The following is a 27,964-nucleotide window of genomic DNA, read 5'->3' as shown; positions in this document are numbered from 1 at the left end:
TTGATGATCTAAGAAGAAATCGGAAACATAAGGGTCCCATTCATAACTGCAAGGCATCAACTATTGTTTGACTTCTTGAGAGAGAAGTTTAAATGTTGTGATGCCAAAAAGGTGTGCTTGCTCTTTAAAGAAGCTGCATCAAAATGTGGGCGTGAAAGATGGCTCGACCCATCAGATATTATGTAGTGATAAGCACTGAGAAGAGGGGCTGGATTTGGCTGATATCGGTCCGCGCAAGTAGGCCCGAGCTAAACTAGGGCCTCAGTGAGGGCATAGGGCTGACATCGCTCAACTGCGTCCCTGTCGTGGTACTTAATGCTATTAGCACCCTGGGGCTTCCTCTGGGGTCCTACTAACGGAAATCAGGTCTAGGCCTAGAGCACTGGCCAGATTTCCTATTTCAAAAAGTACAAAACAAAATGGCCCCTGTGTAAAATATAAAAGGAAAGTGTGGGAGGAGGAGACAGGGGCTTAGGGGGGGGGAACAGGGCTGTGAGGGACTGTGGGGGGATTCGAGAATAAAAATAGCAGGCAGGGAGAAGTTCTGGCAGCCCCTGGAGGAACTTGAGTGTTTAATCCAGCCCATGTTCCAGCCAATGGGGTTGCAAGGAGCCTTTCTAGTGCGCTAATATGTATTCGTGTATGTATGTTTTTTGGGAAAGCACTGCATACCACAAGCAGGCAGCCTGTCTTCTTTGGTTGGGTAATCATCTTCCGTTTCTTCAGTGAACCAGGATGGTTGCAAATGATGCTACAGGTTTGATGGGGGGCAGTGGGGGGTGTCATTCTTGAGAGTGACAGCACATGATAGACATGCTTTATGTGTCTACTTACAAACTGTTCCGGGGCAAATAGTTCCAACGAAAAATCCGAAAATTGGACCCGTGACAAGAACGTTAAAACATTACAATTTGAAAAGGACGTCACAAGGGTGCAAAGGGTGAACGTTCATCACTTTATGGGTCCTGAAAGAAGGTATTCTTCATTTTGTGCTGTAAAAAGTATATGGCTGCAATAAATATAGGCAGTTGGCACTGCTCATATACGTTGACTTTGTAGTGATATTTTTTAACTTCTCTGTGGATTAATGTAAGGGATGTTTTCATAGTTTAGCGCTATGGGGCTGCTCATGAACCCTGCCTAAGAGATCCCTGATATAAAAAATGATGGTAACTGCGAGGCCACGTGATGACGTCTGTTCCTTCCAGATGCTGCGCATTCCCTCCGAAAATAATGCTGTTCTCGAAGCCTGGGTGGTTTCTAGAATGTTCCCAACAGCAGCACGAGACGCCTTCCAGACAGCCCAGGGAGGACGTTATCCTACGCAGCAAACCATGGCTCTCTGAATGATAGTCGTAAACAAATCGGCATCTGGTAAAGTGTGACATAGTGGCCGCGCTCATCTCATGGAGTGAGCATTAACCATAACCACATTTCATGTTAACGTAAATAGTGTGGCTATTACTGGACTGGCTTTCAAACAACCTGCTCTTAAGCTTTTAGGATGGCCTCTCCGTACTTATTTCTTTAATGGTCGGTTCAACTAATTAAATGTATGGCTGCAGCAGCGTGCACGTCCCTCATTGCGCAGTTACAGTCCATGCAGAACGGTTGTTTTCAAAAAATGAACTATTAGTATGAGCCATTTTGTAAGAACTTAAAAGCCGAACAAATGGAGTGGAAACTGAACTGATTGGACAGCCAATGGTCTTTATCAGACTACAATGACCGCTGATGTACTCTCCGCTCTGCCTTGATGCCTGGTTTGGGGACTATACCATGCAATTTCTTCTGGTGCGCCTATACAAACTTTAAACTTAACTTTTGTAAAGGTGTGGTGAGAATGTGTGCAAGGGTTTGACACTGCTCCAACATTTTGTGAGGAAGTAAGCTGTAATCAAGGTGCTGTACCAGGCTTGGACTGGCCTATATGGCAATAGGGCAATGCCCGAACCAAAAAACGCAAAATGCTAGTGTGCGCCAGTTTTTGTTGCTCAAAGTGGGTCACTTTTTTTGCTCTGTGGGCCAGATTGATAAGTTACTTCAACATGAGGCTAGTAGTTTTGACCAGTGTTACTGAACAAAATAATCTTTAAAACACAATTTGCATCACATTTTAATCAAAACCCTCCCCCTTGGTTACTACTCAAACAGTCTGTCACAAAAGGAATGAGTTGCCATTTGCAACTGTGGGCCACTTTTTCATTGGAGCCCCAGTGCGATCCTCTGCTGTACCTCCACTGCCTTCCTGCTATGAGGGGCAGACGGCGACATTTTGCCTGGTCTTTTTGTTTGTTTATATTCCAGAGGTAGCTGGGCCCACATGGCAACGGAAAGTGGGGGGAAAATCGACTATACATTTACTTCCCAAAGTCTGTTTTTTGTTCAAAATTGAGGTGCTGAAAAAAAGGGATCCACATGTTTTCAGAAAATCCCCAGCAGCTCAATTCGTGAAATTGTGTAGTAAATAAAATGCATTTCACTAAACCCCATAACGCGATGTTTGGACATTAGGTTATCCCCTTAAGACTCAGTTTTCCTTTATTTAAATATTTCTTTTTTATTATTTTTTTTAAAACATAATGTTCTGGAATGGAAACTCGTCGCTTTTGGTCTAAGAACGACAGAGGGCTACAAATTATTTGTAATGAAGACATCAAACATCACACAACAATATGGCATGCTATGGTTTGGTATTTATGGTACGGCATGGTAAGGTATGGGATGGTATGATATGAGATGATAGTTTATGTATATAGCGCCTATACACAATGTGTTTCAAAGCGCTTCAAGGCAAGGGAGGGAACAAGGGAAAATACAATGACATTCTTACAGGCCATGAACAGTAAGGATGTGAAATTAACTATCATACTTGACCTGATGACATTTCAGATAGTGCAAGAGCTAAGACATAGATAAGGAAGGGAGAGGGAGAGTGGTAAGGAAAAGGAAACAGACAGGCGACTACCGTACTAGGCCTGACAACATTTCTGGTAGAGCCGGAGAAAAACAAAAGATGAGGGAGAGGGGTGCAGAAAGGGAGGGGAGGAACAAAACAAGGGACTATCGTAATAGGCCTGACGGCATTTCAGATAGTGTTCGAGGGGGGGACAACTAAGGGGGAGGAGGAGACAGACAAGGTTGCTATCATACTAGGTCCAGGGACAATTCTGATAGAGTAAGTGCATAGACGAAAGTAAGGGGAGGAGGGGAGAGGAGATGAGAACAGAGAATAAGCAGTCAAAAAGAGTGGAGAAGGAAGAGGGGAGAGCGAATACAATTGCAGAAGTCAGTAGTAACACATAATGTTGCAAGCCATGGTATGGCGTGGCATAACATAGTATGGCATAAATGGTAAGGTATGGCACAATGTTTTGTAAAGTGCCTGTTCGCCTTTCTTGGGGCATCATGGCGCTGAAGCATCAACTCCTTACACTGAGGCACTAGTCCGGTCCATCTGGAAATACAACATTCCTGCCAATTACTAGTGTGGAAACAGAAAGGAGTTCAGCTTACATTTCAACTGAATGGGATCGCGCATGGTCCTTAGCTGAGGTGGCAATGAGTACCAAAATGTATCCACCTGCACAGGGACAGCCCGGCTTCCCCGTCATGATCATCTGGAGCCGGGTACAGCAAGAAAGACTAAAGAAAATGGACGCAAGTCACTGTTTGGTGAGAGCGGGAGAAATCTGAGACATGCCTGGTGCAATGCTTTATGCACCAGACAAAACAACTTGAACGCATTCCCTTCCTCTACAGGTAGCCCCAGCAAAGCCCATAATATTGGCCATATGTGGCCTCATTCAATCAGTCTCAACAAAATTCTTTCAGGTAAATTTCGACTGGCCTTCAATTTAAGCAGAGCTTTCGCAGGCAGACCTCAGTAGATTGCATTACTGTGATCCAAATTACTGGAGTTCAACTCCTTTAACCATCTAAGCTCAACAGAAAAAGAGAGATACAAAAACAGATATGATAAAGCGGAGTCCAAAAGAACCCCTGAAGCGTGTACTTTGTTCGCTGCTTGAGGGCTGAACCCCAGAACTGACGGCCAGAGATCCGAGGACCAACTGGCTCTGAAAAGATTATCTAGACGTACTACCTGACAGAGCAGGACCTCTATTTTTGCGGTGTTAAACTTAAAACGATTGCTATTCATTTGTGCTCCCACTTGCAATACAAAGCAGGAATCTTCCCACTGTGGCATCCAGGTCATCACCAAGACATAGGGCGACCTGGGTGACTTCCGCTTGCAAATAAAATAGCAGTGAGACTGGACACTAGCTGCCAAGGGCCTCATATATAATTCCAGGTTCAAAATGAAGCTTCGATGAGAAGGAGCAAAAACCAGCACCTGGGTGTCATGCCTCACCCAGTAGGCAGGAACTACTGCTGGGGAGCCAGGGGCGAGTTCCCAGCGCACCGCAAATCTTACCTCCACATGAGATTCACGCTTTAAATTTGTGTCTATTATGTATGATTCCTTATGTTTAAATGTGTACTAGAGGCACCCTAATTCTTCTTTGTTAGAATTTTCAAATACTCAAAGTTAATGTCACATATGTATGTTTGTAAGGCATCAATTGATCTTGGGAGATAAAAGTAGCTCCTGGTAAATGCTGGTTTCAAGCTAGCCAGGCTCTCCTGGGCTAGAAGCAAGAGCTGAATAGCTCCCCTCAATTTTGAAACCCTGTAATTTAAACAGTAATCAGCAAGGAGAGCAGACCTGTGCAATTTCAGAACTAATAGGCCATGGAGTAGACTCATAAGGAGGCAGGACCACGGAGTGCGACCTGTTAAAAAAGAAGCCTGCAAGTCAAGGCCGTATCTGTTATTCCCACGTGGGACAGCTGTCCCAGGAGTGTCCGGAGTTAAACCCCCATGGAGAGGTCTAACACTATAAGGCTGTGAGGCATAAAGGTCACAGAAAGGCTGAAGGCTAGTAAATGACTGTGCCATCACTCTAACTCTCTACACAAAGCTGAGCAGATCCAGAAGAGAACGACCAATCGTGGACACTCGCCTGCACTTCCCAGTAGGAAGGTAGAGCTGTAGACACCAGCTTAAGTGTCTCACCACCACGGTGGCTCCACTCCCGAAATGCTTCACCACGCCACATTAGGTGCCTCGGTTTCACACTGAATACTCTGGTCAATGACGCTGGACAGACAAAGGTCCAGCGAGGGAGTTCAGGAGATATGCACTGGGGCTGTATAGTGGGCGTGGCCCTTCATGCCACTGGACCACCTGAGGTTTGAGGAAGTGGGCCTTGAGAGGTGTGCTGTTAATTCCAGCCCTGTATGTACATGGTGAGGATGTGCCAGCACATCCTCACCAGTTCCCTACCTACAACAGAGGGGTCCCCAACACTACAGATTATGGAACGCCATTGCTTCTCTGCTTAGTGTTGCAGTTATCATGTTTATCATAATAATAGGACAGTTGCTACGGCCTTTATTTAACTCTACATAACGCCTTGAAGATGACACTGCGCTGCTACGTCAAGCCGGCGCTATGGTGATAGTCCCTGCTGAGCGAGCTGCCCATTAGCACAGAGTGTGTGGTTCATTGGACATCGCCACACGGAAAGAGAACGATTTTTAACAATTGCCACTCCTACTTTGAAGCTCTACAATCTGTGGAGCGGGTGCAGACCTCTGTACTTTGCACTGTAAGTCCCTGCTCGCACTTATTTCTGTAAATCGCCTCCTCACGCAATGCATTTGCGCCACGCAATCCCAGCGCACACGCTGGAACTTTTGGAGGCACTTTGCACGTTTTCCTGTAAATCAGGCCCTATATGTGTTCAGTTGTGGCAGCTAGATCTCTTCACCAAAGCGCTTCCCTCTGGAACTTTGTCCCGTTGCACCTGCACCAACCTACACTGCCTCCAGTCCTCTCCTGCAACACAGCGCTATGAAGTTGCATTGTATAGCACTAAACAAAAATCATAAAATATAACACAATTATATTGTTCACTTCATCATTATACACTTATTGATTGGCGTTCTAAAGCTTGCTTGCCACCCCACGTAACCAAAGTGAGTGCTTCTGACCAAACTACACACCCTTACCACACACCCACACACGATTTCTTTCCATTCTCTGCTAAAATTTGAGGTTTGAGGAATATTTTAACGGCAGGTCATAAATGCTCTATATAAAATGAACTGGACTTCATAACCCCTTTACAATGCCAACGCACATATAGACAACCACAGTCACAAAAGAACCAGGTCGGATGTTGTATCTTGCGTCATGAAAACAAGGACCGAAAGAGTGTGCCACGGTTTCCTGATCAAAGGAAGGGCGTCCCAAAGCAACGACCGTTAAGCAGTTCATTCCTTGTTATGGTTAATACAATTCATTAGGATGAAATGGAAGCTTTTGCTGCCTGGCTGCCCGTCTCTCTGCGTTGTGCACTCAGGCTCAGCTACTGGGCGCGCTCCCACATTCACGCTGCGCACGCAGCGCCACGCTTCCACTCGGCGCAAGCCATGCCCAGGAGCCCCGCTTCCCCGCCACTCAGCCTCCTGGGCGACAGCAGTGGGTTGCCTGGCGGTGGCACAGAAAGGAGACGTCTACTCACAGTCAGGCAGCCGGCAGTGCGACGTCCCTCCCCCCCGGGGACCTGGGAGTCACGCTTCCATTAGCGCAGCTGCGGCAGGCTGGCCTGCGTGTGGCGGCGCGGCTGCGCGGCTGAGGTACAGCACGCCGCTGGGAGCCCCTCCAGCCGAGGACGGCAGCCCGCCTGCTCCCTGCTCTGCAGCCAGGGCTGTGTGCAAGGAGCCTGCCTTCACAGCCTAATGAACCCTTCATATCATTTTACCATATAAGGAGACGAAAGCCTCGGAGACGCGCTTTTATGCTCACTGCAGCTGGCATTCGACACTTTCATCCAGAGGCTGTGTGTAGATTGTTTTTTTTTCTCTTCTCTAACGAAACTCTCTGCCTTGGCTGAACCCCTTCGAAGAACCATGTTTCCCTGCCGTTTGTTTTTCTAACCCTGCAGTGTTCCCGAGGCGAAAGCCGCAAACCCACATAGTATTCCATGTTTACTTAAGACATACTTCAGATAGATTTCACGGGGTAACCCCCGTCACGATTCACCGGCTCGCCCATGCAGTACCTGTTCAGTCTGATATTCATGCCTTAGCTATGAATCTATCCGTAGGTATGTGTGGGATGGTTCATGTACAAACCATTCTACAGCCATAGGAGGGGTTTCTATTAAGGGCTGTCGGAAGACTGTCACTCCAGAAGCCAGGTGAGGCCTCTTACTATTTTTTGCACTAGATAGGTGGCGACACCAACAACCCCGCCTGCCATGTTCATGAAAATTATCAAGGGACCAGGCACCAGTTGCATTGAAATGGCAATCAGGTAAACACCACCAGACACCATTATCCACCAACAATCTGTTCCTAGAGGGTGTTTGGAAACAACTTTGTGCCTCAATGGCAGTGCAAACGATGACCAAAAACACACATGCTACCAAATGGATCCAGTAGAAACCATTTGCAACTGTTTGGCTGGCATTTCCACCAGGGCAAAATAAGGACGATCCTCGACATTAGAGGCTCACTAGAGAGCCATGAATATGTCACTATCAGGTGCCATGCATAATACCAGCACGCTCACTCTCTATTAGTAGCGCCATGCACCCTTGTGAAGAATACAAGGCACCCTTCTTTAGAGGACGGACCCTCCTTTGCCATATAATTGGCCATTTCTGAGGCATCTTCCTTCACTTTATGTATCCCAGGGATTGCCTGCACTGATTAAGCGTGTCTAAGAGTAGACATATGTCTTATTAGCCAATGCAAACTGAACCAAAAAATCTCCACTTTGGACTCTTCTGCTGCCTGAAGCAGCTGTCTTGTGGAAGATTGTGTTGGCGCTATATAGGAAACTGGAATTCAATACGAATAAAAGATAATGACCATGGATAGTAATCTTTTTCAGCAGACGTTGGGATTGGTTGTCCACTGTTACCCACAGGTTCCTGCCGCTGGCAGCCTTGTTCTTGCTGGAGTAGCTCACTGACATGATTGCAAACCCTGAATATGGCGAGGAGGATCATATTTCTAAATGAAAATAATGATGTCATACAAGTGTCCCAGAAAAGGCCTTTGTGTAGTGCGTATGTGTAAGAATGTGTCACTCCAGTATAGTACGGGGGGGGGTTGGAGCATTTCAAACAACATTCTTTGCAAATAAATCTCTGCAGCATGCCTTCCATGCAGTGGTTTATGGAAGAAGCCCGAGAAAGGCTGCCAAAGCGCTTTAACGCCTTTGCACTGGAGTGAAGGACTAGTATAAATGGAAGAAGGGTTTGTGTGCATACCCTGAGCACTCACGCCTAACACATAGTGGAAACCTGGCAATGGACAGGTCACCCCCATTCTCTGAATTTCTAAAATGTTTCTGATTCGAATGTATTCGCACCTGGAGAAGGGCGCCCAGCCAATCAGGTGGCTGGAACAGCAGGCTACAGTACACTGTGTATCGCCCACTGTCTCAAACCATCCTCCTGTCCACAGCTGCCATAAAAATGGAAAAGGGACTATGCCCCTTTTCCTTTGGTGGCAGACACCTTTTTTTTCTTTTTATTCAAGATAATGGGCTAGCAAAAAACATGCAGAGCCCATCTCCTGAAACAAAATGAAACCTTTTGCACCACAGATGAGCCCAGGGGCTGCGAATGGCTATCACCCCCTTGTCAGGGGGGGCGGACATGGCCGGTAAGAGCCCACAGATCTCGCTGAGACCCTCACTTCGCTTGGGCATGTCTAGGCTCGGGCTGGGGAGCCGTTATCACGTCCGCCCCCCGACGCGTGGTTGTTTGCCATAGTCAAGCTTCCCTGAAATGCAGTCAGTTGACAACAGTTTTTCCGAAACAGTGCCATGAAGACACCTCCCTGAATTTGATACAATCTTGGTGGGCATTTCAGTGTGTGAGCTGCAAACAGTTTCTACGGGATCCTGTTGCAGCACAAAGAGATGTCATCCGGTCAAGACAAAAACATCAAGGTAATTCTACTTATTAAATAATACAAACTGAAACACCCATATTCATCTACAAGCAACACTTTCTAGCAGGCAAACCATAATCTGTTTGCCTTTGCCTCGCTATGATGCATTTTACACAAAAAAAGCTGCCTGGTCCAACTTAATTTAAAGACCACAAGAAAGAAAGATGTATTAAAACAGGAGCACAACTCCAAGGATGTTTAGTAAAGTAAAATGTTATGCATTTCCATAAAATGCACTTAGAAGCTACATGGAGATTGAAAGAGTGCTCATTTATATTAAGTATAGGAACAGTAAAGCCTTTTATGGTGGTAGTGAGTTTAAGGATTTGACGATATGTATACTGTATGAATGTTACATATTGCAAACATATTATTTTGTGATATGCATGAAAATGCCATTTATTTATTTTCTGCACCTTGTATAGGTCACCCGATTATCAAAGTACATGTCAGCAACTGAATCCTCTGGATGTCAATAGACATATTCCTCCTTGCTATAAACAGACTCTGCTGCCTCGTGCTTTTTTCATTGCTACAAATAAAATCTTGATGAACTCTGCTCTACTCTTCTCAACAAATTAGCAAAGGTGCACCTGAGACATGAACAATAATTATAATTCATTTAACAACATCTTTATTATATATCAAAATATGATTTCTAAAACAGCTCAACATTTGCAAAACTATGTATCAGTGCAAATAGAACATGCAATCACATTGACAAAAATTAAAACATTTGAAAAGGAAATGACTTCTCATAAACATGATATCCATTACTGCCACAAAAGAACAGTCTACATGTAGACACATTAAAAAAAAATCTATCTCAATAACTGCATTTTTTGTCATTATATCTTTTACATCCAACATGAGCATTTACCCTAGTGCAGATATCGAGTCGTATGGGTTTGTCCTGATACTAATTCCAGTGTACTATTTCCAAAAGGTTTCTGTAAATGTACCGAATTGCAATAGCCCACTCCTGCCATAGCCAGCATCTGCTCTCTTACGGTTATTACGTGGATGCAGTGTCCTGTTGGAAATTCTGATTTCCCATTTCAAAATTGTTTCTAGTTGCTGACACTTGGATTTTGTACATGCCCTGAAGTGCTCTGAAGATAGTTTTAGCTGTGATGTACCACCTTTCCTATCTCTGACTATTCATCTGGAGACAGAGCCCAGAAAGCAACATTGTACTCCTCATTAATCACTGCCCTCGGTCCCCTCACTCCTTTTCACCCTCCTTTCTCTTGCCCCCTTTTCTCTCACTCCTCATCGGCCCCATTGCCTCAGTCCACACAGACTCTCTTTGCAAAGCCTATGCCAAAGTCTAAACGTTTGGCTGCCCAATGCTTGCTTAGTCTCTGTTTAGCAAGGTGTATGCACTTCCAATTGGACTGAGGCATAAAGAAGGAAGGTGGTTGTCCAGGATCACACCATTTTGGCAATATGGGGAATCCAGCTCTCCAATTTACAAATTATAGACCTGAACCTACCAAAGTTTGATACAACTATGATTTTCCAAAACAAGCAAACTTGCCACAAACCCCATCAAAATATCTGAATCTATGTCTAAAGACCGCGCACAAAAGGCTGAAGTTGCAGAGGGACGCCTGCTCAAGGCCACCCTCTGCCAAACTGTTTTCTCCATCTCTCACCCCTCTGCCAGTCTACCTTTGGTGGGCTTCCCCCACACAATCCCTCCTGCTCTGCAGCGGCCCACTCCCAGACGCATGGCCTCTCCCATCCAGCCACACCCCACAGCCCATCTGATGTCACTTACCTGTCTGCTCGGTCCTGCACTTCCTCGTAGACAGTTAGGGGGGAAGCGTGGCACACTATTGTGCATCTTTACTTTCTGGGTCACTTTATTACGTCGTGCTTCCATTTAGCGGTTTAAAGACCGCAGACAAAACATTTAATGTGAATTGGGTATAAATGATTGGCATGACTTTGATTATTTAACCTGGGGCAGGATACAACATACCTTTTACAGACCCAACCTCTAGGCTATCTCCCCACCAACCAAGCATTGCAGCCTATCATTTGTTTTCTGTGACGTGAGCATCCGATGTGAATCCGACAGTATTCAGGAGGCTATGGACACATATTAGGCAAAACAAGCATGGCTCGCTTTTCGGAAGAGAAACTAGCACAGCAGAGATTACATTACTTCCAAGGGAAGTGCAATCAAATGGATATCCGTGGTATTTTCGAAAAAAAAAGAATTGAGAAATGACCTAATTCTTTTAACCGAAAAACGAAAATTACTTTTTGCTTTTTAAACTTTTTATTTGTTATAATGCTAGTGGAGTCCCTGCGCACCCTGCCCTCAGCCCCCCTGCCCTAACGTATACCCTTACCCCACCTATTATTTACCATACATATACTAAAATACCACTATGTTCGGTCAAATAAATGTGGTAATTTATCATTCTTTTTTTTGTATTAGGTTATTTGTACGGATTCGCAATAAAATTAGTGGATTAAAACATAAGAAATGCACCTGTGTTAGTCAACAGAGTGCAATGTCAAATGCAAGGAAGGAAACACGGAGGGAATTAAGATCTGAGAAGGCAGCAAACCTCATGAAACAAGGCATGCTTCCATATCGCAAGACAGGCGATGAACTGCTAAATTCGAACATGAGAAGGGGGCCACTGATGCAAAATCTTGGTTCCTGGTTGTATGAATGCAGAGAACCTCTGACACTGGCGGTTCCACTCCATTGAATTGTGCTGCCCAGTCTGATGCTCACATGGTAAAACTGGCCTGGCATGAGCGCCTTCATTCAGTGCCAGGCATCAACAAATGAATGGGAGGCAGCGGGGAGAAAGTACAAGCAGTTCCAGTCACCCTGCCAGATTTAGCACCCTGGGTGGAGGCTACGGCCGGCATTGCCACCCGGCTACCTCAACAACAGCAAAAAATACTTGCTTCACACTGAGGGGTCCTTTTTGTACTGCGAGGCCTAGGGCAAATAGTCCCCTCTGCCACACTTTGTGATGACCCTTCCCCCTTTGCTTTGCTATTATGATGTATGAAATTAAAGCACAATTGTATTTGAGCTTTTTGAGGAAGAGACCCCATCCATCCTCTCATGCACCATTGCATAGGTGTGTCCAGCCTGCGGTGGGAGGTACTAGCTTGCAATGCACTGCCCCTGCAGCTGGCCTGTGACTTGGGGTACCACGTGATAGTGAAAGAGGCGCAGGGACTGCTGCATCTTAGAATGCATCGCTGTGTGAATCATTGTGTGCTCTGCGATGCAACGCGGTCCCATGTCACACACACACGCTCTGCCCACAACGTATTCGGGTGGCAGAAATCTGCAAGTCCAAAGCCATCTGTACTGGTAGATTCACTTTGTGAATCATGCCAACCACAGAATGTCAGATTTTCCACCAAAGTGACACGGTTCCATGTCTTAAAATCACGGCTAAAATAGCCGTGTATACAAAATATCATGGCAAAAATGCTGTGGTTTTACTGCCACAATCATGTAAAGGAAGCGGGGGACATCCCCGCAACCCCCGGACCCATTTTACCATTTAAGGGGAGCGGTGGACACCTACGCAACCCCTGCTCCCCTTAAATGGTATAATGGGGTGCACTTTTACTGGGTCAAACCACAGCATTTTTGCCGCAATTTTATTTACCGGCGACATTTTTGCCTCCATTTTATTACCTGATACTAGTGACACGTCTTTACATTTCCTGCATTTACATACTTGCACATTTGCATTGACATCTGCTACTTTAGCATTGACTTAGCTCACTTTTTAGGGAGCAAGCACAACAGATGTAAAATGGAAAATGTAACATGTAGAGGGTACGTGGAGCTTTCTCCCAGTAAAAAAAAACAATAGACAAATGCATAGATGCAAATGCAGAGAGCTGCACATGCAGCAGATGCAAAGAAACTGAATCTTCTCCACTTACTTGGATGCTTGGCAAATGAAGTGGAAAATTAAAGGCCTTTATTGGCGCTTAAATGTACGGGCATAAAGTTAGCACAGGCGCATTCTGAAGGATGCATTATTTCCCTGCATGGGTCATGCCCCCGCAAATGAAGGAATGCCACTTTGGGATTGCGTATGATCCAATTATGAAAGGCTGAAAGGAGAAAATAGGACCCAAGAGAGACACTCTGAATTTCTGCCACAAACGCACAGGTGTACATTTAGCATTAACCTGGGGAGACTTTGGGAACAGGCCTGTAGGGTGCCAGGAACCATCCAGGTCCAGCCGCGGGATAACGTAGTCATGGGACACAGGCATGGACTCCAGGTCAATGTAGCGGGACTGTAGATCCCTACAAGAGTGTTGCTGTCTGGCGCTACACCTGCTCCTGTGGACACCTTCTATCCGAGCTGCAGAGCAGTCACAGAGGCATGCATCACACCCTCCTGGAGCAGCAGGCAAGCTCATGAAGATGCGCTCCACCAACGGCCATGCGACTGCTCACTATAGCAGTTTGCAATAACACGACCAACGTTCCTAAAGCAATAATCCACTAACCAGTAAACAATACATACATATAAAAGTCGACGTTAACCAATATACCCGAGGCACAATTTGTTAAGAATAAAAATATTAATATTTAATAAATGTAATCAGAGACGTATTTACAACAAGGTCGACTAGGCCTAGGCCTAGGCCGACAGATTGCCAGAGGGGCAGCATTTTATTTCAGTTTATTTTCAATTTACTGGTTGTCAATTTTGTTTCTCCCCGTATGGCTGATCGACAACAGTGCGTGAGTCATTTTGATCTCTTAGCAGTCATGACACTCTGACAGCTAAAGACTTTCCCGGCCAAGCATATATTGCTTGTGGAAAGCGCAGTGAGCTAAATCGTGGCTGTGACTCTCCTGGGGCCATCCACCCAAGAACAGGTCAATGGGCTGTGTTTGTGCTGGTAGAGAGACTCCCAGACCTTCTTTTGCATATTTTGAGTTACTTGGAGTCTTACCCTAAGTTACCAGGGTAATCCAGACGTGGACTCCTTGCTCACTCTGCTCAGAGAGGCACAGCTCCACCTCACTGATGAGGCCCGACTAGGCTAAAACACGTGTCTGGGGTTGCTGTTGGTAGTCTTGTTCACAGGAGATTTGCCTAGCATTTCGGTGCTGGCAGCCTAGGGGTGGGGCAAAGACTGATATGCATATGTAAATATCTAGTCTGTGAAAAGTGTAGTGAGCTAAAGCGTGGTTGAGACTCTCCCGGCAGCCATCCACCCAAGCACAGGTCAATGGGCTGAATTTGTGCCGGTAGGGGGAACGATAACAATACATTATTGTTAGGGTGACTTTTTTTTTTTAAAGGAAATTGCATAACAAACCCAGCGTGCTTTAGGTATTTAGTGATTCAGTCATAAAACTCTCACAGACATGACATATATAAAGCTCTTTGGTCATTCTTATCTTCCCAAAATGCTCTTTGATATGCAAAACAGTCACTAGTTTTATTTGTGTCACTTCACATTATCTTTTAGAGTTTTTTCTAATCGATACTCATATACATTGTTTTAAGCAATCACTTTTATATTCAAATCCACGACGTGCATTTTTTTTAACCATTGCAAAAATTAGAGTTTTCCCCTTCAGAAAAGTAAAGGTTAAAAATGATGCATCATTTTACAATATTGAATGCATGCCTTTGCTTAAGTCAAGCACAGAGTTCCCACAGGTGGCCCTAAAAATGGTGTTCAGAAGCAAGCAGTAATTTCCCTCCCCGGCCCCACATTTCAGAGGTCTGTGGCCACCCAAAAGGTGCAAGCATGAAATAGATCATACATACGTTAAAATGGTGAAGAGTAAATCTGAATGCGCAAGTGTATCAAGAAACCTATGAAAGCATACCCAAAGCCATAGAAGGGTGAGAACAACAAACTGTTTGCCAAAGGTATACACTTTCACAGCTGTAAAGGTGTTCCATAAAGCTATCCATTCAGCCATCTTTACAGAAGCTGCACAGTGCTAAGCAGGCAAATGGCATCCCTGTTGGGTTTATCATGTGTCTTTAATGACATTCTGCTGCACGCTCAGTACTACCAGGAGAACCGACTTTAATGTATGCCACACAATGCATAAATGTGATGTTTACAAGTAATCGTAACATTCATTATATTTTAAGGTAGGACTTTTACTGTGAAACAGTACTTCAAACCAGCAGGACATCTGTATCTATACCCACACACCTCAAAACGTTCCTATGTATTGTACAGTCCAGCCAACTCTATGGAGTTAACAAACATTTTAAATTAACTGAAACGCAAGCTGGTAAGACCCATAGCCTAACCCACGCCCACAAAGGTAATATTGTGCTGGAACACCTGATCCATTGTTCGATTTGGAGTGTTGAGTATTTTGGACAATGGCACAAACAGCAATGATGCAAACAGTATGTACCACTTCATTTGTTATAAAAGGTGCCTGCATCATGCAGCTACGAGGAATGATGTTGCTTCCCAAACATGAATGTTCAGAGTCACCCTTATCCATTACTCTACTGGCAGGATGCACAGCCAGAGAGTCCAAGAAACCTCTTCAACTGTCTTTATTATACTGAGGTGTTTATGCCCAGGCAGAGTTTAGAAACTTCACTTGTGATTTTGCCATATTTTAATGGCTTTCCAGTCCAAGGGTTTGGATGTACATCGGCTGCAGGAGGTAACTTGCCTTATTTCCATTTTCCCCACTCCTAACACCAGAGCTGTAACCATGAAAAGGGGCCGAGTTCTTTTTATTCAGCATTTTGATCTGATGTGCCTGTACCACTTGCATATATTTTCTATGTAAACTTTACCATTTCACAAGACCGGCCGTTGAAAGTTAATTATGTTGCATTAATATTACAGACCAGTCTAGGTGCTTCTCAGAGTGACAGCAGGGAATTTGTGAGATACACCAGATATAAGCATTGAAAGCAAAATTCCTCGTTCCATCCTTCTCTCACTTGTGTGCAGTTGGCAGGCAGAGAGCTTATGTTCTGATCGCTTCCTCTAAAAGATTGTTTTCTGACCTAACGGAAAGTAGACAATTAGCTGTAATAATTTCCTCTGGCGCACCCAACTGTAGAACACACTGTCTTCTCCAAATCTTGGGCAGCAGAGATCTGAAAACACTCTTTCAACTAACATAACATAGAAGATGACAGGCTTGAATTAATAGAGAGCAATCAATAACTTTCTATTCCCTGCAACCGTATAAACGTCCTTATAATGTTATAGAGCCAAAATAAGGGACAAAATGGGAGTGAAGGGGCAGGGTTTGGACAAGGCAGACAGAGTTTGTTGAAGGGGCGGAATCTGGTGAAGGGGCAGAGTCTGGCAGAGGTAGATTAAAGTTTGGGCGAGGCGCATGAACTTATATGGGCCTAGGGCAGCAGAAAGCCTAAATACGCTACTGCATGTAATAAGAAAAGCAACAAAAAAAACACATATAAATATACAATACAATAAAACTCATGTGCCATATATTATCCCATTTACAAATATTGCAATAAGATCTTACTGATTCCATATATATATATATATATATATATATATATATATATATATATATATCATTATTCTTTCAAAGTTATTTCCTTTTCAAAAGCCTTCCACACCTTTCTAATTGCAATCGAGAGAGAAGTACTCCACTCCGAAACACAGTTCAACCAAAAGGATTTGTTACGCATTTCATATAGTCCATCAGTATGTTTCATATAAAATCTAACATCATGTTTTTGCATATATTTACAGTAGAATACCAATATGATTTCATGATTCATAGAGAATGTGAATATCAAAGTGCAGCAGTTCCAATCCATGGATCCCTGAAGGAACATATCACGCAGAACAGAAACACTCAAGACAACACACAGAACCCATTAAAGAGACAAAAGTTCCACAGAACATGCATACACAAACGTCAGAACGTAATGTAGACTTATGTAAACAAGGGTAATTTGATTCTCAGATTAATTGTTCAATATGATGTGGCGTAAAGAATATGGCACCTGTTTATAATGTCGAATGTGTCAACAAAACAATTCTTCAAACAAGTCATTGCCAACTTAAGTTTTCCCTGTGCTGTTTTTTGCAGCAGGGGTTATTCACTGCGTCGCAGTGACAGTGGCTCTGTAGAGCATATCTGGGGTGGGAAGGTGGCATGGGGGAGTGTGTGTGGAAGAGGCAGGAGGATGGAGGTGGGAAGGAGGTGCAACGGTTCAATGTGTTAAAATTGCAGCAAAAATGGCCGTGGGCACAAAATATTGCAGCAAAAAGGCTGTGGTTTTGATGCTGCAATCCATGTAAAGGATGTGGGGGACACCCCCACAACCCCTGGACCCATTATACCATTTAAGAGGAGCAGGGGACACCCCCACAACGCCGGCTCCCCTTAAATGGTGTAATGGGGTACACCTTTAACGGGTCAACCACAACATTTTAGCTGCGTTTTTTTGTGCTGCGACATTTTTGCCGCGATTTTATCACTCCATACCGGTGCAACGAGAGGAGTGAAACCTTTGGGGGAGCATTGCTGGGGGCAGAGGGTGAACCAGAGGTGGGGAGTTGGGGTGTCCCCTTGGAAATATAAACAAAGAGTCCCACCCAAATAAAACGCGGTGAATGAAGGGCTGAAGACCGTCGCAGAAGAAGAAGGCGCATGGGTAAGACATGGAAGCACAGTCCACACAGAACTACTGGTCCCAGAATGCATTCTTCCTCACACAGTACAGATACATTATAGGCCTCCCTCAAAACAGATAACTGGCCTCTCTTGGTCACATGCCACAAAAGGGACTTTGCTTCACTTAATGCCCCCAACCCTCATAGGAGTACATATCATGGTATGCACATTGCTCTATGCAGTATAGAGTGCACCATCAGACTACTTTTCTATGAATGCACAAGTGTTTCAGAAGGTACAAATGCCTCCTGTGGACCACATGCCCTAAAATGCATGTTGTATCGCTAAGTACAGATTCACCTATATTACTTCCTGTGCAACAATACACAGTCAACCACAACTCAGAGGCCTCCCCATAATGGCTACTTGCCACACAAGTTTCTTTCTCAGTTTTGCGGATACCACTGACCTACACACCTCCTCCCAGCAGCACTATATATCATAGGATGCACTCTGACTGACAGTACAGAGGACTCCCACATATCACTGACCACCATTTAGCATTGGACATCACTATGTTCTAATGCAGTCTCATCCGTGCTACGCACAATATGGTTAATTACTTGGCACTGAGTACTCTTGCCACCTTCAGTAAACACGCCCGTTACGAACACTTTATAGGAGCGGTACCTTACCAAGATGGCCACTTCCTACATCAATCATCTGCACTGACTGTGGTTACCATGACAACGTATTGTTGTTTATAACACGAAGGACCCGGGCGGGTGCAAGCCACGCGGAATGCCACATAGCTGCTGTCGGATAAGAACCTTTGAACCCGACAACTTAACGCTACGCATTGAGAGTAAAGCTGATCGTTAGCACCTCAAAATCGATTAACACCACGATCTGTAAATTCTTGCAGATCGGCAGCGGACATCTAGTGAATTCCCGAGAAAGTGTTACTTTTACTGAGTGCAATCGCAAATTCACGCTTTGCACACGCAGATTTTACAATACCTATAGAGCGCATGTATGAGTAGATATTCATTCTCTGAGCTAAGACTAGTTGTTAGTTGATAAATACACTCATGTTTGACAACCCACAGTGAACATGTATCCACAATAGTGAAGCATGCTACTCCATTACAGACAATATATACCCATCGCAGAACTCTCATCTCTGAGAGCAGTCACAGGTCAGAACCATTACTGATATAACAACACTCCACCATAAGGCAATACCATGTCTGCTATTAACTCTTCCTTCTTTTTTCTTTTTCTTTTTCCTGTTCTTTGACTGATTTTTGTACCACTCTACCGCTTCTAGAAAGGTATGTGAATTTGCGCGTTCTACGCTTAGGGGTGATGATACTTGTCACCAACACGCATGTTTTTTTTACACCTGGTTTGCACACGCATTTATATTGTCGATTTTGATATTATGATTGTTTGATGGATTGTATTGCAGTGATGAAATGTATCAGCATATTGATACTTCTAACTCACTAAGATTATGGTACAGGTCCTGACGAAGGACCTCATCGTCCAGAATGCATAGGCCTAATGTATATCTGCTCTAAATTGAGTGTACTACTCTGACCAATTAATAAATCAAGAATGATATTTTTTATTTGTAAACCAAATTATTATTTTTCAACAAGTAAAAGCTTTTGACACCACTTAGTGGATAATAGGGTGTGCAGCCCACACCGCTGGCTGAGCAGCCAGGGTTTTCTCTTTTTCATTACTTGGCACACAATGCAATTTGTCTTTCTCAGTTTTGCAGTTACCGCTGATCTGCACTCCCCCTCCCAACTGCACTCTATGTCATAGGATGCACTCTGCCTGACAGTACAGAGGACTCCTACATATCACCGACCACCATGTAGCATTGGATGTCCCAGGACAGATTGTGCCAGGATTCGGTAGACCACTCCCCACATTGCATGTCCCAAATCTCATTAAACCTCCTTGCAAATGTTGCTATTTCATTGTACTGTAGGCACGCACGCACACACACACACACACACACCCGAACAGAGCGCCGTGCAACTCATTGAGTCAACCTTATGCAGATGTATTTTTTTTCAAATGTGTGCCACTTAAGTCAGCTTTCCTATGACGCAGCGGGACACGACGAGAGCAATATGCTATGCGCATTTGGGGAAACCAACAGCGTTTCCGGCGTATCTAATTTTGTTGTGGGTGGAAGGGCTTGAATCCCTATGGATTGCTACCTGATTTTAGCATCTGGAAAAAACAAGTCGAATGATCGCTGTCACGCAAACAAATGGTGGGAGTCATAAGAGCTTTTTTCCAAGCTTGGGCATGAAGGACAATATCTAGTAGTTAAGATGCTGGACGTAGTCGCGGAGGCAGTGCGATCATGCTGCTCCTCAAATTGATTCGATAGGTGTTCTCTCCCAATCTTCCTGATGTTCCTTCCAAATGTTTCTGACGATTTCCTCAAATGTCACTGAAGTCCTTTACAAAGCTTTTAATATTTCTGGCGATAGTTACCAGTAAATCTCCCAAATATCTTATCCAAATATCTCCAACCTTCCCCACAAATGTCCTTACTCTTCCTTGTGTGAAGGTACTGATGCTGCGTGAAAGATTCTTCACAGAAACATCTTTCTCTAGAGCTGCAAGGAGCGTGTGTGAGCAGAGGTTGCGCGTCTATTCGCGAGAAGGCAGCCATTGGAAGAAGCTGAGGGGAAAGGAAAGACCCGCCTACAAAGCAGTGCATGTGCCAGGAGGAGCTGCGCCTATCTCAGGACAAGGAACTCACCACTGCATTACATTTCCCAAATCTCGTTAAAGCTTCCTGTAAATTTGACTGGTGTTTACTCTGGGATGTTTTATAAATTAACTGGATGTTCCTTCTCAATGGAAATGAAAAGTTCACATTCAGGTTCCAAGCCTTACATTGGACCAGTATAATACCCTGTGAGCTGTGCATTTTGACGCTCAGAAGTCCGCTACTTCCAGTAGACCACCACTATGTGGTGGATGCAGTATCGAACATGTAAAATTACGTTTCCAGGGCTTCGATTGGACCAGCGCAATGCATTTTGGGGGTTGTAGTGATGAAAAATAGAGATTATGGTTGCACGTCTTACAGCACATAAATACAGTGCATTGTGGTAGATGTAGTGCTTTTACATTAAATATACCAAATAATACTGATTATTGATGAAGGCTTATTGGGTGACATGACCTTGACTGTCTCTACCTGACTACTTATCCCAGAATTCACGCTGCCTTGGTCTGTACTTATATATTCTATTACTTCAGGTTTCTGCGGGATGAGGGTGAGCTGCAGACAAAGCAAGGAGCTCTGCAGCACTTTTAGTACTATAGATAACCTCACCCACACTCTTTTCGGATGAGAGGGGAGTGGGATGGCTGCAGTAAAGCTGATTCGTTCATATAAGGCAGGATGAAGCGGCTGGCCAGTGGAGAGGGGGAATGTTTGGCTTTCTGCCTCTGCACCTTGTCGCACAGACACTTTCGTGGAGGGATGCACATGGACCAACCAATCAAAGCTCGTGTAACTTCAACTGGCATCACAGGGATACTTTTTGGCATGGTACAGCCTTTTTTGTTATGGTTTTATTTCCAATGTAGTAGGTCAGGGTGACTACAGCAAGACCTAAAAAAGGAAGATATTTCTTTTTAGTTTCTGAAGATGCAATGATTAGGCATTATGGCCTGCTGTTTAGCAGGATGTGACTGGGGGGTGTGGGGTGTAGGGGGGGTTTAACCTTGGACTGCAAAGCATTAAAGTGTTTACCTCTTTTGGAGTGGACTCTTCTTTCCAGAATGTCAAATAGACTTGGCTTGGAAAAGCTTGAAAATGATATATGTATTGGTCATATGAAACATAGTTGCATAAACAATCTTTGAGTCAGAATAGCTGTTAATCACTACCAAGGGGTTACATAATTGAATAGTTTTATTGTACACGTATCTTTTTATATATTTGAGAAGCTTTTGTTATTCCTGCTGCCACAGTCAAAGAAAAGGAGTATTCAGCATGTACGCGTGCCAGCCCGGGAAAGAGCCATGTTAATCGTACATGTTGCCAAGGATCTCATTATGTTAGACGTTTTATCATTGGCTATGGATAGGTTTTCAAACAGTCGCTTTCACTTTAGAGACGTATTTAACCACTGCACCCAGACATGCCCCTTGCCTTATCTTCATAGGTCACACTCAGGGTTACCCTGGCATAGACACAGTCGGCAATATTCAAACACGGCTCTGTATTGTAAGACAACTAAGTTGGTGATGGGTGCAATACAAATGCTTACTAACACATTACATGGCATTATATTAGAATTCATTTTCTTCACATTGCCAAATCCTTTATTGTTTGGGCTCAGCAGTTCAAGGGGCACCATTTATCATTTTGTTTTTGTCATTTTGGCTGTCGCTGTTGGTTCTGGGTGCATTGTGCTTTTGGTATGCTCATTGTCCCAAATTTGGATTTGGACAGGCATTCCAATAGAGTGTTGGGCAGAAGGGTGATTTGGGCATAGATGCATGGAAATAGCTTGGTTAAGACCACTTTCATACTCTTGAATGGCTTGCTTGCAGTTTGGTTGTGTGAGATATTTTGGCTCGCTGCCAAGGTTGAGGCTGTTGAAAGAAATTGGTGTTCTGGCTGCGGGTGAAAGTGAGATCAAGGGTGTTTCCGTGGCTATGTGTGGGTGATTCCGTTTGTTGGATGAGCTCACATTCTGGAACCCCTGGATAACATCTTGTACTTTTAAGTCTGATGATGTCATTAGCATGGATGTTTAAGTATTGTAAGAGCCTTACCAATCAGATAGCTACTGTCGCTGATGTAGCGGGGGAGACCATTTAGATTTGATTTGAGTCATTTATATTGCGCTAAAGAACCAGGCAGAGTGAAATGCATCCTGGTGCAGGTGTAGCATAAGAGATCTTCAATGATCAGTATTAATCGAACAGGTGAGTATTAAGCCTTTTACGGAACAAAGTATACAAATCCATGGCCCTAAGTGAAGGTGGGAGGGAGTGCCATGGTCAAGTGCCAGCTACCGAAAATGCCCGTCACCTCTGGTGACACAACGGGAGAAAAGGACCGCTAAGAGATGTTGACTAGCAGAATGGAGGCAGCGAGCATGACAATAAGTTTTGATTTTGTTGGCAAGGTACAATGGTGCCAGTCCGTAGATGCATTTGAATACCAGACAAAGTTGCCTGAAAGCCAGCCAGTGAAAGAAGATCCTCCATTTGGAAGTAGAAGAAAATTTAAGCACTATGAGCAGCAGTCTGGCCGCTGCATTCTGGGCCACGTGTAAGGGGGAGAGTTGTTGCTCAAGAAAGCCACAAAGATTGGCATGAGAATAGTCCAATTCAGAGTTAACTAATGCTCCCATAACAGTGGGGCGGTCAGCTGCACGAATAAAAGGCAGAACGGATCCAAGTGTCCGGAGACGAAAAAAAGACTGGCTTCACAATCTCCTTGTCATGAAAAACACAGCCAAGATTTGACTGCCAGAAGCATCCAAGAATGTTTTCCTTTGAGGCCTAGGAGCACGCGAGACCAACCAGGGAAGAGGGAGAAGGTACACATTGGGAATTTGTTAATAAGTATTTAGGGCCGAACAAGATGAGTTCTGTTTTCGAAGGATTAAGTTGCAATTTGTTAGTAATCATCCATTGATTAACTTCCTGTCTACAGTCTACAGTGTTGTGGATCGAATGAGAGGACTTATTGATATGCATTTATATATCTGAGCATCATCGGCGTATGAATGATGGGAGAGTTTATAGTTGGAGACAATGGACATGCATGGCTGTATGCACAAATAAAACAGTGCAGCTGGTAGGGAAGAGCCCTGAAGAACTCTGCAAGTGACAGGGACAAGAGTAGCATCTCCCATTTTTTCCTTGTTGAGTTCAGCCAGTTAGGAACGACCTGAACCACCGAAGATTCCTCTGAGATACCCGAGAGACCTCCTGCAACCAGTTGAGAAGTGTAGCGAAATCAATAGTGTTGAAGGCCGCAGAGATCAAGCAAGATCAGGAGGGTAAAAGCACCCTCATCTATGTTCTTCAATGTATCATCCCAGACTGTAATCCGATCGATCTCCATGCCATGAGCTGGTCAGAACTCAAACTTGAAAATGTTAAGGCGATGATGTTCTTTGGCACCCTTAGATGTTGGTTTGGGGACTGCCGGGTGGCATAGGGCTTTCTTTATGAGGGAAGTGTTGCACCCTTAAGTAGCTGGGCATTTGGTATGAATGAGGAATAATCTGCCTGCCCTGGCCTCTCCTTGCACATGATACTACACTTTGCGGGGAGCATTTAAGGCTGCAATGTGGTTCATATATGTCAGGAAAATCCTCTTTTGTAATCCATCTAACAACATTTTCATCCAGAGAATGACAGTGCTTTACTTATTTATCGTGTTGGAATTATAACAAACAACTTTATCTAAAATTGTATATCTAAAACACCTAAAACTATTCAGTTGATTTAAAAGGAGGAGGGAGGGAGCCATATCCACACTACCAGCCACGGATTGTGCTGCTGTTAATTTAGTTCCACCGGGAGCACACAGGGTCTAGAGATATCTGCATGCAGGGCCAGTGGCACGGCGATGGGGTGCAGAGAACTGTGGCAAGGGTAATGCGACGTGGAGAGGGTTAGGCGACAGGAAGGGGGTATACCGTTACCCCGTTTTAGGTTGCAGTAAAATGAATGCTTAAAAATGTTTCTTAATAAAATGGACACTGCAAAAGTTTTATAAACTTAAGGGCACTGAAGAAGTCTTTGTAGAGATGAAATCACATAGCACTGAACAGACAGCTGGATTTCTGCTATCAGAAGGTGCTGGAGTTGTTGGTTCTCTGAGAGGTACCTATTATTGATGTGCTGGCCAGCAGCTGGTCTGGTTATGGTTTGTCTGCTGTACTGGCATTGTGGGGATGCCTGGAGAGTATTAAAGGATAAACACTCATCTATTATGAAAGGAGGCTAGCACAGGGGCAACGCGTTAGTCTTGAAAGCAAGACCACGCATAGCAAGAGAGGTTTGAATTCTGGATCCGCGCTTAGAAACCAAACGCAACTAAAGTATTAGGCGTGTTATAAATAAAACAATAAATAAATATTTTAATAAATGAACATAAAGCTCTCTCATTTCTATCAGGATCTTCTCCCTTGGTCGGTAAATGTTCTCTAGGTTGTTGAGTGCTTATGTGATCTACGCCTTGATGCTTGTAGCGTTACCGGCGTGATACAAAACAATATTAAAATAAAGGTCACAGTCTGAATAGCTTGGAAAGTTATTCCTCTTGACCACATTTTTGTTAAGACGTTCTGTATGTATTTATTTCCTATGGTGGAGAATGAGAGCTGCTAGGCTGTCTGGATAGGGGATAGCTGCAATGTTGTTACAATGTGTCTGAATGGTGGAGTGGGTTTAAGGTGAAGAACGCAAGCTGGAAGGCTGTCTGGATAGAGGATAGCTGCAATGTTGTTACAATGTGTCTGAATGGTGGAGTGGGTTTAAGGTGAAGAACGGGAGCTGGTAGGCTGACTGGATATGGGATAGCTGCAATGTTGTTACAATGTGTCTGATTGGTGGAGTGGGTTTAAGGTGAAGAACGGGAGCTGCTAGGCTGTCTGGATAGGGGATAGATGCAATGTTGTTACAATGTGTCTGCTTGGTGGAGTGGGTTTAAGGTGAAGAACGGGAGCTGCTAGGCTGACTGGATATGGGATAGCTGCAATGTTGTTACAATGTGTCTGATTGGTGGAGTGGGTTTAAGGTGAAGAACGCGAGCTGGAAGGCTGTCTGGATAGAGGATAGATGCAATGTTGTTACAATGTGTCTGAATGGTGGAGTGGGTTTAAGGTGAAGAACGGGAGCTGCTAGGCTGTCTGGATAGGGGATAGATGCAATTTTGGTACAATGTGTCTGAATGGTGGAGTGGGTTTAAGGTGAAGAACGCAAGCTGGAAGGCTGTCTGGATAGAGGATAGCTGCAATGTTGTTACAATGTGTCTGCTTGGTGGAGTGGGTTTAAGGTGAAGAACGGGAGCTGGTAGGCTGTCTGGATAGGGGATAGCTGCAATGTTGTTACAATGTGTCTGAATGGTGGAGTGGGTTTAAGGTAAAGAACGCGAGCTGGAAGGCTGTCTGGATAGAGGATAGATGCAATGTTGTTACAATGTGTCTGAATGGTGGAGTGGGTTTAAGGTGAAGAACGGGAGCTGCTAGGCTGTCTGGATAGGGGATAGATGCAATTTTGTTACAATGTGTCTGAATGGTGGAGTGGGTTTAAGGTGAAGAACGCAAGCTGGAAGGCTGTCTGGATAGAGGATAGCTGCAATGTTGTTACAATGTGTCTGCTTGGTGGAGTGGGTTTAAGGTGAAGAACGGGAGCTGCTAGGCTGTCTGGATAGGGGATAGATGCAATGTTGTTACAATGTGTCTGCTTGGTGGAGTGGGTTTAAGGTGAAGAACGGGAGCTGGTAGGCTGTCTGGATAGGGGATAGCTGCAATGTTGTTACAATGTGTCTGATTGGTGGAGTGGGTTTAAGGTGAAGAACGGGAGCTGCTAGGCTGTCTGGATAGGGGATAGATGCAATGTTGTTACAATGTGTCTGCTTGGTGGAGTGGGTTTAAGGTGAAGAACGGGAGCTGGTAGGCTGTCTGGATAGGGGATAGCTGAAATGTTGTTACAATGTGTCTGATTGGTGGAGTGGGTTTAAGGTGAAGAACGGGAGCTGATAGGCTGTCTGGATAGGGGATAGCTGGAATGTTGTTACAATGTGTCTGATTGGTGGAGTGGGTTTGATTAGCTGTTGACGTTTCCTTAAATAAGGTCTTTAGGGTGATTTACCGCAGAGGACTTTTAGACATCATGTGAATTGCCCATGGTTGTTCACAATGTTTGCAAAATGTCACGGAGAAAAAGTGCAGAAAGCTTGGATATTATAATACAGGAATTAAGGTTATGAACTGTGGTGGGGATGGCGAGGGTGGTGCTTCGCAGAAGGAGGTTACTTTCAGTTAAATGGGGAACAGGAATTGTTGCGCTTGGAGTGTATGAGTCTATAATGCGAGGCCGACAGCGAGGGTGATGTAGTGATAGACAATTCAGTAGCGCAGGGGAAGGTGGGACGAGAATGATTTGGGAAAAGAGAGAGCCAGAGAAACAGTGAGTGTGAAAAAGAAGAATGAAGAGAAGAAACAGAGAAAGAGAAAAGAAGCCGAAAAAGAGAGAGGGTGAGGAAGAACAAGACAACACAACATGGGGATTCACGTAGGTTTGTCCAACTCCAGGCCTCAAGGACAGAATCCATGTCAGATTGTCAGGATGGTACTCATTAACATACATGAGATACAGTTGCGTACACTATGATTCTAAATATATGTAAATGTTTGCTCATGAATATTAATGAGGGTTGTCCTGAAAACCTGGCAGGTTTACGGCCCTCGAGGCCTGCAGTTGGACAACCTTACATCTTCTTTACAATTTATACTGGAATCAGCAGCATCAGAAACTGGCTATCACCCATTAGGCCAGGCTGAAAATGGCATCCAATTTACTAATGTTTGTTTGCAACAGCAGGCGGTTTGGGGAATCTGGTGCAGGAGAAATTCAAATATATTCTCTAAAAGTTAAATATTTACTGTTTAAATTATCGCTGAGTACCTCATCATTAAAAAGAAGATTGCAGAAAGGTTTGAGAGGCCTTTCGGGCGTCTACGGCCTTCACAGCATGCAACCTTTGGTCCCATGGTCTCCATGTCGTCATCCAAATCGTTAATCCCCTTAACCAGCTTTATTACACATGGCAAAGCATCCTTAATCCAGCATATCATGTGCGGTACTTGGATGCCTTAGAGGTTTGGTGCTGACATGTGTTGCCCACAATATACTTTTCTCCTGCCAATGTTTCTCATGGGAAGATAATCCTTAAAGGTGTGGGCTCAGGACAACGCTGCACGTGAAAAGGGGTTGAATTGAATTGTGGTGGGTTCCTGACACCTTGGAACGTTTCCAAATAAGACTTTTTAACCATAACCTCATTGCTTCATGTGAATTGATGTTAAGTAATGTGGCCTTGCATAACTTAACTTCTGCCATTTTGGTCGCCTACTGGTGCTGGGCGCCTTAGGGAGCATGAACCTGACTTTAGCTGACACCTCAGATACATTCACACACAAAGGCTACCTGATTCCTCTTAAATTCCCAAAACCTCACCACTCATCTCGACAAAAAAACAAAATGATCACTCTCGAAATGTGTG

At 44.3% G+C, this 27,964-nt stretch overlaps 1 protein-coding gene across 4 annotated transcripts in view; it reads right to left on the bottom strand.

Annotated features, from left to right (window-relative positions):
* The window catches only part of FHL2 (four and a half LIM domains 2), a 477,249-nt gene that overhangs the window by 346,331 nt on the left and 102,954 nt on the right, over window positions 1-27,964 (bottom strand). For 2 of the 4 annotated variants that reach the window (XM_069636911.1, XM_069636914.1), the window contains exon 1: window positions 6,593-6,826. The exons of the other annotated variants lie outside the window; for them this stretch is intronic. The gene's annotated coding sequence lies outside the window, so the exon portion shown is untranslated. Of the gene's footprint in view, window positions 1-6,592; window positions 6,827-27,964 lie in introns of those variants that run through there. 4 annotated transcript variants of the gene reach the window in all.

Source organism: Ambystoma mexicanum, chromosome 7p (assembly GCF_040938575.1).
Source record: "Ambystoma mexicanum isolate Mex_15411 chromosome 7p, UKY_AmexF1_1, whole genome shotgun sequence".
Lineage (NCBI taxonomy): Eukaryota > Metazoa > Chordata > Amphibia > Caudata > Ambystomatidae > Ambystoma > Ambystoma mexicanum.
This window is presented reverse-complemented; position numbering and strand designations above follow the sequence as displayed.